The sequence below is a fragment of the Chinchilla lanigera genome, unplaced genomic scaffold, assembly GCF_000276665.1.
Source record: "Chinchilla lanigera isolate Chin_1 unplaced genomic scaffold, ChiLan1.0 scaffold00014, whole genome shotgun sequence".
Lineage (NCBI taxonomy): Eukaryota > Metazoa > Chordata > Mammalia > Rodentia > Chinchillidae > Chinchilla > Chinchilla lanigera.
In genome coordinates this window covers 3,827,108-3,837,915 of record NW_004955415.1, presented here as the reverse complement: position 1 = coordinate 3,837,915, position 10,808 = coordinate 3,827,108, and the positions used below count along the sequence as shown (strand labels likewise).

General features: G+C 38.8%; 2 long non-coding RNA genes across 2 annotated transcripts in view; one reads left to right on the top strand and one right to left on the bottom strand.

The window, feature by feature from the left end:
- The window catches only part of LOC106148083, a 20,764-nt gene extending 12,261 nt beyond the window's left edge, over positions 1-8,503 (top strand). Inside the window, exon 3 of the long non-coding RNA XR_001233213.1 lies at positions 8,252-8,503. This is a non-coding gene — a long non-coding RNA (uncharacterized LOC106148083). The remainder of the gene's footprint in view (positions 1-8,251) is intronic.
- The window catches only part of LOC102013282, a 22,434-nt gene that overhangs the window by 11,230 nt on the left and 396 nt on the right, over positions 1-10,808 (bottom strand). The window lies entirely within an intron of this gene.

Here is a 10,808-nt window from a genome sequence, read left to right as displayed (position 1 = left end):
AAACAACAAAAAAAAACCCCAACCAATAGATATTGTGAGAGGGAAAGAAACTGCTCAAAAGGAAAGAACAACTGGGATGAAGGAAAGGAGAAAAAGAAAGAAAGAAAAAGAAAGGAAGAAAGAAAGAAAAAATATATATACACAAGATAGCTAACATAATTGTACTACTAATTGCGGTTAGTTTATTGAAAGGAACAATTAATGCTTAATTTTTTTGACCAATTTTGTATGCTTATATCTGGAAATCTGAACAACTACTTTGAAAACAACAATATGCGATATAACAACCATTGCTGAATTCATATCATCTTGTGCCCTCCCCCCATTCTGCAGGAATCCCTCTGCAGTATCACTCTGGTTACATACCTGCAGTGTTGGGAAACTCAAGAGATCAAGGAAACCCCATTCTGTCCATTTCCTGGCATCTTTCCTATAAAATTCTTAAGGTGAGCTGAAATCTGTCCCTCCTTAGCTGACATTGTTTGGCTCTCTGCTGGTTCCCTTTGTCCCAGGACAAGCTGCAGCTGATGGAGTCCCTCTCCCCCACCTCTAGACCAAACATCCTGTTTTCTTTCAAGTCTTTTTTGTTCCTGTTTTATATTCCAAATGCACTGTCACCCAGTTAAGGGTGTTTTCAGGCTGTGGTGTCCAGAAGGAGAAACAAATGTGATGGTTAATTTTGTGTCAGCTTGGCTAGGCCACAGCACCCAGATATTTGGTTAAACATGTCTAGATGTTACTGGGAGGGTATGTTTTTCTTCTCTCTCTTTTTTATTAGTATCTATGTGTAGTACACAATATTTACATTCCTTTTGGGAAGCTGATATGTGCATATAACACATCTTAATTCCTTTTTTCATCCCTACTCCTTTCCTTCCCTCTTCCCTGCACCCATCTCTTGATCCCCTCCCGGCTTTTCTTGGTGTGCGTTTGCAGTACATAATGTTTACGTTTCTGCATGGAGTTGGTACGTGTCTGTAATACATCTCAATTCTTTTTATCTCTTCCCTATGTCTCCTTTCCCCCACCCTATTTCTCATTACCAGTCTTTTACTGTGCTCTTTGTTTTCACTTGGGGTTTCTTATATGGGAGAAACCATGCACTGTTTAAGTTTGTGTGTCTTATTTTATTTAACATTATGGTCTCAAGGTCCATCCATTTCCTACAAATGACCCAAGTTTATTTTTCTTTATGGGAAAGCAGCATTCCATGGTGTAGAAATACCACATTTTCTTTATCCATTCATTTGCTGATGGACATATAGGCCGCTTCTAAGACTTAGCTATTATGAATTGTGCTGCTGTAACATGGGTATGCGTATATCACTGTAGTATGATGTCTTTCATGCTTTCTGGAAGATACCTAGAAGGGGAATAATTAGGTCAAATGGAATTTCTAGTTTCAGTTTTTTGAGGAAGGGATACACTGATTTCTATACTGGTTGTACCAGTTTCTGTTCCCACCAACAGTGTAGAAGTGTTCTCTCTTTTTTGCTCATAACCTCTCCAGCATTTATTATTCAGTTTCTTGGTGATGGCTGTTCTTTTTGGGATAAGGTAGAATCTCAATGTTTTAATTTACATTTCTCTAATGACCAGAAATGTTAAGCATTTCTTCATGTATTTATTGGCCATTTGTTCTTCTGTGAAGTGCCTATTCATTTTCCTCACCCATTTTTTGATTGGGTCTTTTACTTTAGGGGGCTCTAACTTTTTGAGTTTATATATTCTAAATATGAGTCCTGAGAATTGCTGGAAAATTTTTTTCTCATTCTGTAGGTTGTTTTTCACTCTGTTTGCTGTTTATTTTGCTGTGCAGAAGCTTTTAAATTTGATAAAATCCCATTTGTTGAGTCTCAGACTATTTCATGTGCAACAGGGGTTCTGTTCAGAAAGTCCTTGCCTATGCCTATATCTTCAAGAATTTTACCTATTTTATCTTCCAGTACATTAAGTATTTCTGGTTTACCATTTAGTTCTTTGATCTACTTTGTTTCAGTTTAGGACATGGTGAGAGATATGGGTCTATATTCAATCTTCTGCATGTGGATAATCAAATTTCCCAGCATCATTTATTATAGAGGGTGTCTTTCCACTAGTGTATGTTTTTAGTACCTTTGTCAAAGATCAAATAGTTGAAAGTATTTAGAGTTGTTTCTGCATTTTCTATTCTGTTCCACTGATCTTCATGCCTGATTTTATGCCAGTACCATGCTGTTTGTATCATAGTAGCTTTGTAATGTAATTTCAGGTCCAGGATGGTGATGCTTCCCATTTTTCTCTTTTTACCCAGGATTGCTTTTGCTATTTTTGGTCTCTTCTGGTTCCATATGAATTTTAGGATTGTTTTCTCAGTTCTTGAAATTTTGATTGAATTTTGGCTAAATCTATGTATCAGTTTGGAAGTATGCCCAGTTTGACTATACTGGTCCTGCTTATCAAGGAACAGGAGCTATCTTTCCATTTTCTGATGTTTTCTTCAATTTCCCTTTTCAGAGTACTGTAGTTTTCGCTGTAGAAGTCTTTTTCTTTCTTTCTTTCTTTCTTTCTTTCTTTCTTTCTTTCTTTCTTTCTTTCTTTCTTTCTTTTGCTTTGTTTTTTGAGACAGGGTTTTGCTATGTAGCTCAGGCTGGCCTTAAACTTATGGCAATCCTCCTGTCTCAGCCTCTCAAATCCTGGGATTACAGGAGTACTCCACCACGCCAAACTCACTTTCTTAGGTAAATTCCCAAGTATTTCATTTTTCTTGGTGCTGTTGCGAATGGTATTTTTTCCCTAATGTTTTTTGTCAGTGGGTTCATTATTAGTGTACAGAAATGTTATTGATTTTTGTGTGTTGATTTTGTATCCTACCATATTACTAAATTTGCTTATTAATTCTAAGAGTCTTTTGGTGGATTTTCTTTTGTTTTTGATGCAGAGGATCATGTGATCTACAAATAATAATTTTACTTCTTCCTTTCCTATACATATCCCTTTTATTTCTCTTTCTTGCCTAACTGCTCTTTTTTATTTTTTCTTTTTGTAGTTCAGGGTGGCTTTGAACTCACTATGTAGCCTAGGCTGATCTTGAACTTGTGGTGATCCTCCTGCCTCAGCCTCCTGAGTGCTGGGATTATAGGCATGCACCATCATGCCTGGCTTCTTCAAGGTTTTTATCATGAAAAGATATTGTTTAGTCTTTGTGTCTGCTGCCCTGTGCAGTGCTCCTTTGGAGGCAAGGTGCCACTCCTCAGGAGCTGGTGGGCTTTTTTTATGGTGGGGTGGGGTGCAGTTCCTCTAGCACAGGTCTGTTCTCTCACACTGGCGGGTTGGCTGTGAAGGTAATTTTGAGATGAGATTAAGATTTAACTCAGCAGCTTCTAAGTTAAGCAGATTATCTTCCATAATGTGGCTAGGCCTCATTCAATCAGTTGAAGACTAGAAAAAAAGATTAACCTTCCTGAGAAAGAGGGAATTTGGCCAGCAGACTGCCTTGGGACTCTGGGTCTAAAACATCTCACTGGGTGTCTACTCTTCTGGTCTATCCTGCAGATTTTGGACTCGACAGATTTCAGTCATGTGAACCAGTTCCTTAAAATACATTCCCGCTCTCTCTCTCTTTCTCCCTCCTCCCCTCTTTCTTCCCTCTCTCTCGCCCTCTCTCCATCCCATACATAGATCCAGTTGGTTCTGTCTCCCTGAGGAACTGTGATTTAACATAATACATTTTCCAGCACACATTTTGCCCTAGGCACAACCTCAGAACTGAAAAGAGAAGTCCTCGGTTGACCTCTCCTTCTCTACTCAGCATCCTATCATTCATGTATTTATTCACTCGGAATGGATATTTACTCTGTTCCTAGATGCTGGTGATAGGAAAATTTTGCTGCCAGGGTTTTGAACACAGAAATTCTCTGGATAAGATCAAATCTCTCTCAGAATGTTTGTGCAGGTAGCGTAGAACATAAGCTCAGTAGTTCCCTGGCTCTGAATTCACACTCTGGCTCTCACAATTATCAGCTGGTGGCCATGGCAAGTCATTAGGCTTAGTTTCCCCCATCTGTAAAGGGGGGAGTTTTGTTTAGATCTTTAATTTTCCTTTGATTTTTGGATATGCAGTGTCTCAATTAATGAAAATTTAAGGAGGAAAGAGTTGCGTGGAGTTTGAGATCTACTTCAGGGTCCAGGGAGAAACTTTATGTAGCAGTATATCACACACATGTACTACGCACAGAGAAATAGTGCTTACCGCTCACGTGCTCTGTCACATTCATGGTTTTGCCTGACCCTGTTTCATCCTCACTAATCCCTGCCAGCCCCGAGGTAGGCATTAGCATTCACATTTTGTAGAAGGAAAAACTAAGGCTCATGGGCTTCAAACATTTTGTTCAAGGCCACACAGTAATGGCCAGAACCAGGCTTCTGACTCAGTTTCTTTCTTTTTTTTTTTTTTTACTGTCTTTTTGAGACAGGGTCTCGCTATGCAGCTCAGGTTGGCCTTGAGCTCACTTTGTAGCCCAGGCTGGTCTCAAATGTGCAACAATCCTCCTGCCTCAGGCGTGCACCACCACACGTGGCAACTGACTCAATTTCTGAAACTCCTGAGCCACATACAACCTCATATTACTTTGTTTTGCTTAGGAATTTTTGGCACTTGAGGAGAATGGCTTGAGTTCAAGGAGTGCAGGATCTGCTCAGCACTGTGCTTGCTTAGTCTGCCAAAGTGTAATTTTCAGAATATAATTTGTATACATACATGTAGAGTTTATCATCAAGGTTTTATTTAGGTGTTTAATGAAAGAAGTGATAGGATGATAAGGAGTGCTGAAATGAAACTGAGAAGTTCGATGCAAAATTGGTTCATGACTGATAGGGCAAGAAAAACATAACCTTTTGGGGTAAGGTTTTCTATCAGAGGGAAATCACTTGCATCTTTACTGGACAAAGCAAACTAAAACAAATAAACAAAACTCCATATGTACTATATCAAACTATCTACAAGTTAGCAAAGTTAGTATATAACTTTATGGCCTTGTGAAATGTCTGGACCATAATTAACAGTGAATAGTAAATTATGCCTCTAATCGCAGCTACTGTGGAGGCTGAGGCAGGAAGATCACAAGTTTGAGGGTAGTGTGGGCAACTTAGTGAGATCTTAGAATAAAAGTTAGAAAGGATGAGGGATGTAGTTCAGTGGTAGGGTGTGTGCCTAGCATGTGTGAGGTCCTAGCTTCTATCCTTAGTACAAAAAAAAAGTCAATCCCTAGAATCAGAAAGTCTAGGTCATGCTCTAGTATGATGTACCTATACAGCTAGTCATCTTTCTGGTTTATTTCAAAGTTCTGGGTACTTTTTCTTCTGTTGTTCTGTCTACCTCTATGATCAAAAACTTCAACAATAATTTACAATCACAAGTTTTGGATTTCATTGTATTTTGGGCTTATTTGGCTTACTCTGTCTTCACTGCTTTCCTGTCACTGGGACAAAATAGCAACATCTACAACTCAGATGGGGAAAGCTTTATTTTGGCTCTCATCCTTGGCTGACCGGCTCCAAGGCAGAAGTGGCAGGGGCAGAAGCCAGCTGCTTATCCCATGGCAGTCAGGAAGCAGAGGGAGAAGGAGAAGACATGGACAGGAATTCCCCTTCCAGGTCTCGTCCCCAGTCCCCCACCTCCAACCCGGCCCTGCCGCCAGCCCAACAGCTCATTTAGCTGCTGAACTCCTGGATGGAAGAATCCACTGATGAGGATAGCACCCCGTGACATAATTATCTTCTAAACACACACGGCTTTGGGGGATGGTTCAGAGCTAAACCATAACAGACTCATACTCATAGAAGCCTTTATTCTTTCTTCCTTCCATCCTCTTTTTTTTCCAGTACTAGGGATTGAGCTGAGTTGGAGGCTCCACGGGTGAAATACATTCCCAGCTCCTTTTTTGAGACAGGGTCTTGCTAAGTTAGTTGCTAAATTGCCAGGTTGGGCTTGAACTTGAGATCCTCCTGCCTTTAGCCTCCCATAGTGCTGGAATTACAGACATGTGCTATCATGCTTGGCTCCATTCCAATTTTCTTACAGCTGCTGTATGCAACTATGATCATGTATTTTTCCATTCCTTTATTTTCAACTGATCTGTACCTTTGAATTTAAAGTGTGCCTGTGGACAGCATGTACCTGTTAAATTTTGATATAATAATTCAGCCTGACAACAGCTACCTTTTGATTGGACTGTTTAATCCATTCACATCTTGTATTTCACTTTTTTTTGTTTTTTTTTTTTAAGGAATATGCTTTTTGCTTTAATGTCTGTTGAATAAGTTGATGGGGAAAAGCCAAGTGTGGAGACCAGACTCCTGCAAAGAGCCCAAGCCCAGCCTTCTACACTGGAGCCTCGGCCTCTTGCAGAGCTGCAAGAGTTCTCCCAGCGGACTGGCTATGAAGGGGAGGATGGCACCTGATCCTTCTGGGTTTGGGACGGGCAGAGGAGAAGCGACTGCAGCTGCTTCTCACTGGCGTTGGTCCCACAGCCGAGTCCTGGGTACTGCTGTTCTTTCATGGAGGAAGTCCTTGCCCTCCGGTGGTGTCCCAGCTGATAGGTCAAGGCTGCTGCCTTGCTACCAGGGATACTTCATGCTCAGGATACCTCTCCCTGTGCTCGGACCAGGCAGCATCTCTCAGTACAGCATGGGCTCCAAGATTGAGTCTTGCTTCTTTTGAGAGGTGGCCTCCAGTGAACAGCTTAGGGCCTTCTCTCTCTCAGAGTTAGCTGCCCGCCTTCTTCATGCGGTAGGAAAGGTTACAGAAGAACTCATACCAGAAAAATACAAAGCCTGTGGAGAGGGCAGCCTTTAGCATGCTTGGGGACAGACCCTTGAAGAAGCCATGGGTGCCTTCTTCTAGCAGCATCTGCTTGATGCAATCCAGGAGGCCCCTGTAGCTCCACACCTGGCTGAAGGCTGTTGTTTTTAACAGATTTCATGTATTTTTTTTGTTCTTTTATCCCAGTTTACTACTTCTTTTGTATGGAATGAATATTGGTGTAACAACTGATATTTTTATTTAAGCTCCCTTTTGCTCATTTATTTCAATACCAGAAAATCAAAGTGAAGAAATTAATTTCTATCACATTTTACAAATATTACCCAAATGTGACTGATTTCCTGTGTTCTCAAAGTTCCACCATTTGCTAACATTGCTGCTGTGCTAGCAAGTCAATTTCCCTAATGTCTTATTTGCGTAACGATAGGACCTTGTAAGCCAAGAACAGGAAATAGATCAGTTCCCCCCAGGGATTTGTATCCTTGCCTCCTGTATTAGTCAGCTTTCTGTTGCTGTGACAAATGCCTGACACAAACAGTTTAAGGGAGAAGAGGCTTATTTTAGATCATGATTTCATAGGGGTCAGTCCATGGTCAGCTGGCTCAGTTTTTCTCAGGTCTGTGGCAAGGCAGAAGCATCATGATAGAATGGCTTGGCAGAAGAAAGCTGTTCACCTCATGGCAGCTGGGCAGCAAAGAAACAGAAAGAACTACTCTCCAAGTCCAGCCCCTCTCTAAAGTTCTCTTAATTCAAAGGAGTTGACAGTCAGTATTAATCTTCACACTTCCCTTCATACAAAGTATAACTTTTGTTCCTTAATGGCTACATTATAGGTGATAAATGAAATTTATATTTAAGTATAAAATGCTTTGAAGGCTTTGATTATGTAATACATTTGTCCAATGTATCCTACAAAAGAGGAGAGCTGACTTTTTGTATTTATTCAAATAGTTACATAGCTAGGGACTCAGCAAAAATACTTATTTCTGAATTCTGAGGAAGAAGTGGGAAGAAGATATTAAAAAAAATTTCACTTCAGCTTGCGTAAGCATAGCTTGCTAAATTGAGGATTATCAATAGATCAAGAAGAAAGCAAATAATTAAAAATGAAAGAAGAAAGGACTTCCTCCTACACATCAGAAAACCACATTAAAAACAATGCAACAGTATAGCAAAACAAATAAGCATTATTATATTTCCCTTATTAGCTTATTAGGCTTATGTGATTTGTTCTTGACTCACAAATCAGAAGTGAACTTCCGTGGTCAGTTTCTTCTGGGCTAAAAAGTGATCTGGCACCATGGTATAATCCTATGCTCTAGTCTATAAGTGTCTATCTGTGGTCAGCTAAGGCTAAGAAGCCTGGCTCTGCAAGTCTATTGCAGTTATGAGTATACACAATCTTTTCTACCAAGGCATTAGGACTGTCTTTTTTTTTTTTTTTTTTAGGACTGTTTCTCTTTGTTGAAGAATCTAGCTTATATAGTACTGGACCTCTTCAGGCAAGCACAGAAGAAAAGCAAAAACTACCTGTTGTAATTTTTGAAGATTCTATTAGTTTATTACAGTAGTTTATATATAATAGAGTAAAATAAATTCCTCTGTTGGGTTATAGATTTTGTCAGTTTCTCCTTAAGGGTTGAGAATATACTGTGAAGCTAGACATGATGGCACATGCCTGTAATCCCAGCACTCAGGAGGCTGAGGCAGGAGGATCGTTGCAAATTCAAGACCAGCATGGGCTACAAAGTGAGTTCAAGGCCAGCCTGAACTGCATAGTGAGACACTGCCTAAAAAAGACCAAAAAGAAAAAAAAAAAGAGGAATGAAACAATGTTTTTTGCAGGAGGACAGATAGAAGTGAAGGTCATCATGTTGAAGAGAAATAAACTTGACATAGAAAGAGAAGTGTCACACACTTTCTTTCATAATTGAAGCCTGAAAGTAAGAGACTGCTAGGGAAGGGAGAATGAAAGGGCCCATGGGGAAAGGATTATCAAGGAGGGCAGAACAGGTTACCAGGGAGGGTAGATCTGATTAAAGCACACATCTACACATATATGGAACTGTTACACTCAAGCCCATTAATTTGTACAAGTAATATGCATTAATAATTGTAATAGAAAGCAACATAAGGAAGACAACCTTTTTTTTTGTGGGACAGCCTGTCTTATTTTGTAGGTTAAGCATATATTGCAATTCTTATATTATTATTCCAATTAAGAAATATGGAACATACTTAATTGATACTAGCATCCCTCTTGCTGTGAATAACACATTATGTGTTATAAGGTGCAGACTAAGATATTAAGCCTTTAGTATCTTAGCCATCTAGGAATCACCAAAAATGATTTGGCATGTAAAAAACATTAAAAATTGCATTTTCTAAATTCTGGAACTGATCTTGGTAAGGTAGCATTAAAAATAATTTTCAGAAAAGAATCATCATTAGCACAAGACAGATGCTTGGGAATAATGAACAGTTGTAATATGGATAGTTATTAAACTGGAGTAATGATACCCTATATCTAGGTAAACAAAACTGAAGATGTAATTATAAGGAACTTCATATATTTTGCAATGAAGTACTTTGGCTGTTATTTTGTTTGTTTTAAATAATCAAGAACATAACAAAGTTGGTATAAAGCACAAAAAATTGTTCTGGTTAGATAGTATCTAAACAAATAGTATCCAAATAGTATCCCAAATAGTATCTCTCCTATTTGGATAGATGAAATTAAAAATTTGGATACAGAAATTAAAAATTACTGTATTTGTCAAAAGCAAAGTGAAATATTCTGTGACTAGTTTGTCATTTTCAAGTAGAGAGAAAGAAAACCAAATTATACTCTTACATTGATGTAACAGTTGACAGTAAAGAATTCCCAACCTTTAAAAAAATCTTTGGAATAAGCCCCTTAAAACAAAGCCAATTTAGTAAAATTTTTAACACATTTCATTGTTCTTTTCCCCAGATTTACTATTTGAAGGTATGATAGAACAAAGAATACAAAGTTTTCTATTTCTTAAACTTCTACAACCTGATCATTAAGAATTGGTCTTTTACTAATCTTACATATTCTGGTACATTTATTTCTAGAGGACTTATTTTTCTCTTTGATAAATCAGACCATAACTGCAATCATGCATATACATTTATGTTTCTTTGCTATTTTAAGTGTTGGCATAGTCTCAAATATGTATATGAATGGCAGTTTGTAACCAATGTACTTTCCTCCTATTTCCAGATAGGGATATTAGGCAGGTAGCTAGTGGTTTGAAATAAGAAAACATTTAGGTGACAGCAGACGTCAAAAGCAATCATTATAAATCTTTCTTTTCTCTTTATTGCTTTTCTTTCTTTCTTTCTTTCTTTCTTTCTTTCTTTCTTTCTTTCTTTCTTTCTTTCTTTCTTTCTGTTTTTTTGACACAGGGTTTCACTGTGCAGTTCAGGCTGACCTTGAACTTGCTTATGTAGCCCAGACTGGCCTCCAGCTTGCATGGCGATCTTCCCACCTCAGCCTCCTGAGTGCTGGGATTAAAGGTGTGAGCCATCATGCCCAGCTATAAAATCTCTATGGCCACACATTCCTTTGACATTTCTTAAGATGGCAAAATGAAGCACACATTAATATAACTCAAAAGTTTGTCCACTCTAAAACATATAAGAATAAGAGGCAAAAGTGCATGTATACTATGTGTGGTGCACAATGTGTATTCTGGTTTCCTGAGCAACTAAGCAAGGTTATATCAGTTTGCAAAATCATGAAGAACATAAACCAAGATAATGTGATAGAGTGCTGGAAAGTGTTTTATCATGGAGAGTGTAGTTTATCGGAATTTCCTGGATGTAGGCAGGATACATAAAGCTAAATATCTCTTTGTGCCTAGAATGTGTAGGAGATATTGAAAGGATAAAATTGAATGAAGAAAATACATGAATAAGATCTTTAGCCCTAGCGCACGGGGAGCCTCGACCGACGAAGACTCACTCCCGGCCTCAGGGT